Source organism: Notothenia rossii, assembly GCF_949606895.1.
Source record: "Notothenia rossii genome assembly, chromosome: 1".
In the NCBI taxonomy this organism is placed as follows: domain Eukaryota; kingdom Metazoa; phylum Chordata; class Actinopteri; order Perciformes; family Nototheniidae; genus Notothenia; species Notothenia rossii.
Window position 1 is genome coordinate 20,711,823 of NC_136912.1, and position 8,784 is coordinate 20,720,606.

The window sequence follows — 8,784 nt, forward strand, 5'->3', positions numbered from 1 at the left end:
CACATAATGAAATACACAACGGCTGTAGCCTGATTATGCTTTAGGAGCAGTAGGTGTGTGTAGGTGTGTTTGTGGTACAGTGTGTATGTGTGTGTTGTACAGTGCGTAGATGCGGCGGACAGACGGGTCTCAGTTGGTTTGGTGTCCTATGCTTACTTTTAATACTTGTACAACTTTTGGCCCGTAATTTCAATTCCCCATTTGAGCAACCAGAGAGAGAGAGAGGGGGGTTGGGGGGATATCCAGTCTCTGATTTTGTTACGTTATTATGAGAGTGCTCTCATACTTGTTTGATTCTGAAATCGTATATATTTATATAAATATGTATGTGTGTATACGTCCGCATCTGTAGCCTGTTATTGTCTTATTATACCGCACTGTCAATGCATTAAAAGTAAATATATATAAGTCGTCATGAACACATCTGTCCATCAGAGTGCTGCTGTGCCTCCTGTCATCATTAATGGACGTCTCTTTAAAATGACCGCTCAGAGGAGAGGAGTTCTCATTTCTCTAACCGCCTGCTGCTTCCACTCCTCTCTCCTCGGTTCCCCTCCTCAGTCCTCCGCTCGCATCTCCTGTGGGCGGCACCAAGTCTCGAGGAGAGGAGTCGAGGAGGGTAAATTTGAGTATTGAGAAACCTCTATAGAGAGATAAGAGTTACGGCACTCCCATAGACCTCCGTTGTAAAAATTGGCGGGGTATGGACATCGAAATAGTTCCAAATATTGTCATTTGGGCGTTGGACCTCATTCACTTACATTACATTACATTACATTACATTGCATTTAGCTGACGCTTTTATCCAAAGCGACTTACGGCGCGTCGATTAGTTCCAGAGGTAAGTTGCTGAAATATCGAACTCTTGAATTGTCAACTGTCTATATTGTCTCAGAGGCCCTTTATGATGCTTATACTGGTCTTCATTTGTATATGCACAGCGTAATTATCTATATTTTATCTTGGTTTTTACAACCAATTTTGCTAGCATTACCTGCTAGTTAGCTAGCGCGACTTCGTCAGCTTTGAAGGTAAGATTTCAGTAATGAATCGCTAGCAGCTTATATGATGCTGGGTAACTAACAAGCAGGATTTAGATTGATCATGTGTTTTTTTTGTTTTTTATCTGCTGAACCTGACCGTGTCAGCCATCCTTAGTCGGCTTTTTCTGTATGATATGTCTTAACTGCTAGCACTAGTAGAAATGAGGTGGCGTTTGTGATAAATATTTCATTTAATATTTCATTGCATTTTGGGATATATACTAACATTTCATTATGTGACATGTTTAATGTACTTCGTTTTTTTTTGTACTGTTCCGTGTTAACTCATCTGTACTGTACAACTAGCCTAGCGCTACTTTTTAATGCTTGATGGTATGCAAGGATAGATTCCTTTGTATTGTAATATACACACTAGTTTAATGATTGTTCTTCAAAGGTATTATTCAGTCTTCAAAAAATAATAGCATACTGAACAGGCTACTCTACAGCAGTGAATGAAGGATGAGCCTAAAACATGTTCATGCATCCAAAATGTTTATTTTTAACAAAATAAACACTTTAAAAAAAATAATAAGCACTTTTTTATTCAGCCTCATATGTCAGCCATGGCTGTTGCTGCTGCTGCTGGCGGAGGTGACAGCGTGCAGTGCATATTGGAACTCTACAGGTGTTGGGACAGAGTTCCTCAGACGAATGGACAAAAATGTGTTTTCCAGGGAATCTTGAGTGAAGCGGCTTGTGAGAACAAATTTGTGCCCTTGTCTCAACAGGTCATGCTGGACCTCCAGGAATGTTGTTGTGGCCATCACCAGTCCTGTCTGGAATGGTTTCCATCTGCCCTTGGGACCGATCTTCAGGCCCCGAAACAGATGTTTTTTTTTTGTAAATAGTTGCTTACCCTAACCCTTTTTTGTAAATACACTGAACAAAAATATAAACGCAACACTTTTGTTTTTGCTCCCATTTTTCATGAGGTGAACTCAAAGATCTAAAACATTTTCTACATACACAAAATAACCATTTCTCTCAAATATTGTTCACAAATCTGAAAAAATCTGTGATAGTGAGCACTTCTCCTTTGCCGAGATAATCCATCCCACCTCACAGGTGTGGCATATCAAGATGCTGATTAGACAGCATGATTATTGCACAGGTGTGCCTTAGGCTGGCAACAATAAAAGGCCACTCTGAAACGTGCATTTTTGCTTTATTGGGGGGGTCTGGGGGGGTCCGAAAACTAGTCAGTATCTGGTGTGAGGGTTAGGATTAGGGTTAGGGTTAGGGTTAGGGTAATGTTGTGAATCGAATGGCCTATGGTGGTGGCGGGGTTATGGTATGGGCAGGCGTATGTTATGGACGACGAACACAGGCCACTCGATTCACAACATTACACGGCTACTCCACGGATGCATTTCCGGGAACGGTGGAGGCGTGACGCACGGCCGGACTTATCTCAGCCAATGACAGCTCTGCATGCATCCCCTGGATATTATTGTAGTAACTGCTTTCATCGCGACGCGATGTTTACAGTGAGAACAGCTGTGAGGTCCATGCAGAAAGCAGAGCAGTGTGTAAAATATATATCACTCAGTATAACAGGCCTACTCTCTGTATTTGCTTTAGTTTAGTAGATAACTACAAACAAAGAGTCGATATCTTTCTAAGACCATTTAGTGCTTCACATAATAAAATACACAACGGCTGTAGCCTGATTATGCTTTAGGAGCTGTAGGTGTTTGTGGTACAGTGTGTAGGTGTGTGTGGTACAGTGTGTAGGTGTGTGTGTTGTACAGTCCGTAGATGCGGCGGACAGACGGGTCTCAGTTGGTTTGGTATCCTATGCTTACTTTAAATACTTGTAAATACAACTTTTGGCCCGTAATTTCTATTCCCCATTTCAGCGACCAGAGAGAGAGAGAGAGAGGAGGGGGGGGGGGTTGGGGGGATATCCAGTCTCTGATTTTGTTACGTTATTATGAGAGTGCTCTCATATTTGTTTGATTCTGAAATTGTATATATTTATATAAATATATGTGTGTGTGTATACGTCCGCATCTGTAGCCTGTTATTGTCTCATTATACCGCACTGTCAATGCATTAAAAGTAAATATATATAAGTCGTCATGAACACATCTGTCCATCAGAGTGCTGCTGTGCCTCCTGTCATCATCGATGGACGTCTCTTTAAAATTACCGCTCAAAGGAGAGGAGTTCTCATTTCTCTAAACGCCTGCTGCTTCCCCTCCTCTCTCCTCGGTTTCCCTCCTCAGTCCTCCGCTCGCATCTCCTGTGGGTGGGACTAAGTATCGAGGATAGGAGTCGAGGAGAGGAAATTTGAGTATTGAGAAACCTCTATTGTGAGATAGCTCATTTGTGCCATGCCGATCATCGTGTTTTCCTTTTTTGTGGATTATAGCCTAAAAAGGCCTACAAACATTTCTGTTTTTGCCGCCGACCGGCGCAGGAGCAACAGCCTTTTTTTTGTATCAATGAACTACACTATGGCCTGGATTAGGCGGTAAAGGCAATTTCAATGTATCGCGAGTGGACTTTTTGTTGGGTTTTGTTTGTTTTGTTTGTCTCGAAAAACTTTGAATACATTTGAATAACGCAGAAAACCTGTCTTTGTTTATTATGTGTGCATATAGACTTGAGTTAATACATTTCCGTGGGGACTATTTTGTGGGAAGAGCAGATTATCCGTTTATTATTTCTGTTTACCTTTTATAATATTTCATTCAAGAACCCCTTGTGCGTTTAATTAACAGAACTATTTTTAGATAGTTGATCGTTACATGTCTGTCCCATAGAAGAACATGACAGCGCAGCGCAACTATACTACGGACGTGACTGCCCTGGCAGCGACATCAACATAGCCTGCTTGTGCTACCACACTTTCCCCTCAACATATCGTTAAATAACGAAACTTGGAAATAGTGCCAATCCATACAAAGTGTAACCACATCATTTAAATATGAAAGCAATCTTTAAAAAATAACAGCGTTGGTTTAATCTATGACTATTTTGACCATGTTCGTGCTGTTTTTCCCATAGAGAAGCATTGCCCCGGAAGTGCGTTTTGAACTATCCCGGCATACATAAACCACGTGACCGGCTGGCGGCGACATCAAAGAGTGTCGTAACTCTTTCTCTCTAGGGCTCTGGCCTAATCCACCCCCAGGGACATATTCCGGTGTGAACGAGATCTGTACTTAGTTCATCAGAACTAAAGAGTTCTGATGAACACGATCAGAACTAAAGAGTTCTGATGAACTAAGTTCTCATGAACCTTTGTCGGAAAAGTACCGCGGTGTGAAAGCGCCTATTACATACACGCTCCCCTTGACAGTGAAACGCCACGCGTGAGGTTTAGTTTATTTCCCTGTCTCAATCCAAATTGAACTGTAGTAAATAAAAAGGGCGATCTGGAGCCAATCTTGCAATTTCCCCACAGGTGAAAGAGTTGACATGCTGAAAACCCAACCCCTGCAGAGGTGTCTGCAGGATTCCCGCGGGGTCTTAAAAAGTCTTACATTTGATAATCTGAATTTAAGGCCTTAGAAAGGTCTTAAATATGACCAAAAAAATAAGAGAGGTCTTAAATATGATTTAGAAGGTCTTAAAAATGATCGGATTTGACAGGTACTTCTGTGTTGCGATAGCGTCTAAATGTGTTTTGGGGGAAATGTCCGGGCTGCAAAGTAACCAGTACGGTAAGAGCCTTTCATTTCCCCCCAACAATTTGTATTGAAATAAATCAACATGGAACCAGTAATCACTAACTTTATTTCCCCCGTCCCCTTATCGGAGAACACCCAGCTATTAACCTAGCAACCATGCTTCAGCTAGCGGCAGTCAGAAACTCAGGTATTTCGAATCTACTTACAAATAAATATGGGGAAGTTCAACCGTATTTGTTTGTAAAACATCGAATTTAGTACTTGGTTGAAACCAGTGAAGGGAACGTGTTTGAAGCCCGCTGCACCTTTTGCAAAATAAATTAGCGTCTGTTTTGCTAATGCAGCGTTAGCTAGTGCAGCGTTAGCTAGTGCAGCAGCTCCCACAACAACACCGGGGGACCTGCGGGCGACGTTTGAGTCTACTACATCAACCCTAAAAGTGGAGGTGCTGTAGACGCTAAATACCGTAGTTAAAAACCAATCATACAACAGCAACAATGAAAGATTGTAGCCAAGGCAGCAGAGCTCTTGACACACACACACACACACACACACACACACACACACACACACACACACACACACACACACACACACACACACACCAGGGCTGCTCGATTATGGCAAAAATCATAATCACGATTATTTTGGTCAATAATTGATATAACAAGTACCCGCCAGTACAGTGGGGTAAGGCGGTCATTTTGCAGCTCGTGGCATAAGAATAGACAATGGCTAGAATATTCATGTGAAAATAGTGCCATACTCTGCCATGCATGTAGAAATGTTGGGTCAAAAAATAATGCATACAATAGCACAGATGCCTTCACCACGAATGGCTACAAAAAGATCTCATATCCCAAGCTTATCAACGAGCTAATGTTGCAGCTGAAATGTTCTCCAGGTCACAAAGTCAACCTCATATGATGATGTGATACCAGTTTTCAAGCACAGTAAATATTCTCTTCCCAGCGTATATGATGGGACCAAGGTGATGATGTAGTAGGCTACATGGTTTTTATAATACTTTTGCCTTTCAATGTTTGCCATTTCAAACCATGAGCTGGTTCAAATAATATTTGCCTTGATTTACAATATGTTCTCATTTCTTTTATCAGTACAGCTTTGAAGCTTTAAGCTTTTGTGCTTTTCCTTGCCATAGTCCACTTTGGACTATATGACATATTTCAGGATTGCACTTTTAACTCACTTGAAATGTGTGAAACTTGCTTGGTTTCAAAACATAACAAATGCCATAATCTGTTCATTGGGGACCATCAATGAGTAGTATTACCAATCCTGTTTCAATTAAATTAGTATGCATAAAAAGTGACAGGAACTGTGACAGGTCACACCTGCTACTACTATAAATTGACAGGTGCCTGAGACTGTGACTACTTATTCTAATGACCCCTTTGTTTGCTAATGACCCCCACAATGACCCCATTGTTTCGAGGTGTTATCTATAATGACCCCCATATTGACCCATTGTTCAAGCTGTTATCTATAATGACCCCCATATTGACCCATTGTTCCATGTGTTATCTATAAAGAACCACTGTTCGAGGTGTTATAACATGCCGCCCTGATATGCCCCATTGTAGTTTACCTACTGTTGTCAATCGAATTAGCCTTCGATGTCAATCTATGTGTTAATTAAGACAGTTTCGATGAAGTTGAGCAGAAGATAGTGAGTGTGTGTGAGTAGTAATAATGATACCCCTTTCGTCTCATTAGTATGCATAAAAAGTGACAGGTGGGCCTGCCCCCAATTATGCTAATGAGCTAAGTCCCGCCTCCCTTTGTTCGAGTTGGATGTCAAACCTAGCTGTGAGATCCTTTGATGTGAGGGGTTAGGTGTCATCATATGTAGGTGTGAAATGCCCCCCTTTGTAGCGCCTTTGTTGTCTAATCCTTTGATGTGAGGGTTGAGGTGTTATAACAGGCAGGTGTGATTTCACACCGGTGTGTTATAAGCCTCTGATGTTAATCTAGGTGTTGATTAAGGCAGTCTCTTTGAAGTTGTGCGTGAGACTTTCTCGCCCCCATCCCCTCACATCCCTTTGTTGTCTAATCTAATTAGCCTTTGATGTCTGTCCTTTGATGTGAGGGTTGAGGTGTTATAACAGGCAGGTGTGATTTCGCACCGGCATGCAGTGGCGGCTGGTGGAAAATATTTTTGGTGGGGCTGTTGATAGTAAAACATTTTTTTGAGAGAAATTACCACTTAAATTGGGACTTCTGGTGATGTAATGGCCCCATAAAATCGTGGTTCTTGGGCCAGGAACAACCAGGCTGAGTCGGGCTGAGTATGCTAAACTACCTGCGGTCAAGCCAGCCTCCACTCGGGAAAACCTAGTCAATCCAGCCCTCACGTGATATTGCGGTGCGCGAATATCCTATGCATTACGGTAGAGTAAAAAAAAATCATCCCTCTGTGTTTTGATGAGAATAAAACAAAAACTGTTTTGTATCAAAGACTCATTTCACTTCAGGGTGATAGCAGGACATCCCATCTAGTCACTCAGAAAAAATCAGGACATTCTGATGTAGAGTTTCAAAATAAAAGACCTTTGAAATCTCTATTGTATGAGCTATCATCCCTGTATTTAGATGAGAATAAAACAAAAACTGTCCAGTATCATAGATCCATCTCAGTCCAGGGTGATAGCAGGACACCCCATGTAGTCACTCAGAAAAAATCAGGACATTCTGATGTAGAGTTTCAAAACAAAATACCTTTGAAGTCTCATATATGAGCTATCATCCCTGTCCCCAAAGGTATGTTATTTTGAAACTTGTTGGAGATTTTGAGGATGTTGCAAACCAACCTCGTCTCCGCGTGTCGTTTGACAAGCTGGGTGAATTCGGGAGAAGAGAGGGATTAAGAAACACCAGAATACAAGTTAAACAATAATCCTGCTTTTAATGATATACAGTAACGATACAAATACAAAGAAATCACGAAGCACTCTGCAGAGTACTCCGGGCTCAGGTTCTACCCCCCGTGTCAGACAGGTCTCAGGAACGGCTGGTGAAAAACAAGAGCGCGAACCAAAGGAAAACACAGGCTTTCATACTAAAACACAGGAGGAGGTGTGTACGTGCATTCCCCCAGAGGTCATCTTATTGGCAGAGATCAACACATGGCCTGTCGCACCCAATCAGTGCGACACAGCAGCTTTTAGCCAGCACACACACATCTCCTTTATGGCCCTGTGTCCCTGAGTCCATCTTCCCGCCTCCTGACTGCCACACACAAGTTAAAAGTATGTTTTAAGATATAGTTGTTATAGTTGGCTAAATATACGTAATACATGTTAATTACTTTCATATCAATAACAACGAGGAACACATTACCTATACTCTTAAGCAGTATTAGAGATGCTTTTCAAATAGTCAAACTTCACACAGGCTTACCTATGGAGAACACCCTTATTAGTCCTATAGCCCTTCCATTTGTTTGAGCTATTGTTCACATCTTTACTTCAAATAAAAGGTTTCACATTGTATATTTCCAGCTTCCTTTACACATACTGCTATTATTAACACAAAGTAACTAACCACACACCTCTATTGAAAACAAGTCGATTCCCCTGACAATTGACATGCTGAAACTCCTGGAATGCGTCCCTCCCCCACCTCTCTCGTCCCTGTCATAAAAAACTGCTTCCATTTCATATAGAGTAATGAAAGATGTTTAAGCTAATTTCTCCACAATGTTTGTAGCCATTTAGTACCCACACATGAAAGAATAAGAACAGAGGTATAGTTGACCAGTAATCATGTAGCTCTTATATTTACTTCAATGAAAACACATACACATCTGCTACAAGATTGTGTCACGCACACCCTTTTTTACGAGGGAAGCATTCCAGAGCCTCGGCACTATCTCCAAATAAGGGTGTCCCATGCTCCCATCTCTTCTCTAAGCACACAGAATTCACCTCAATATATTGGGGGAGGAAAGGATACTTTGTCCCTTCAAATTTAACACACATGAACATATATAAGGTGACACCAAAATGAATATACCAGATTTTACTTTCCTGTCATACCCCGTTACTTTAATACTTCAAATAATTCAAATAATCCTTCAA

General features: G+C 41.4%; 1 long non-coding RNA gene across 1 annotated transcript; it reads left to right on the forward strand.

The window, feature by feature from the left end:
- The first annotated feature begins 338 nt into the window (after nt 1-338).
- LOC307020327 lies at nt 339-2,201 on the forward strand. The gene is made up of 2 exons (XR_013802839.1): nt 339-841; nt 1,775-2,201. It is a non-coding gene; the product is annotated as an uncharacterized lncRNA (long non-coding RNA).
- Nucleotides 2,202-8,784: the final 6,583 nt, after the last annotated feature.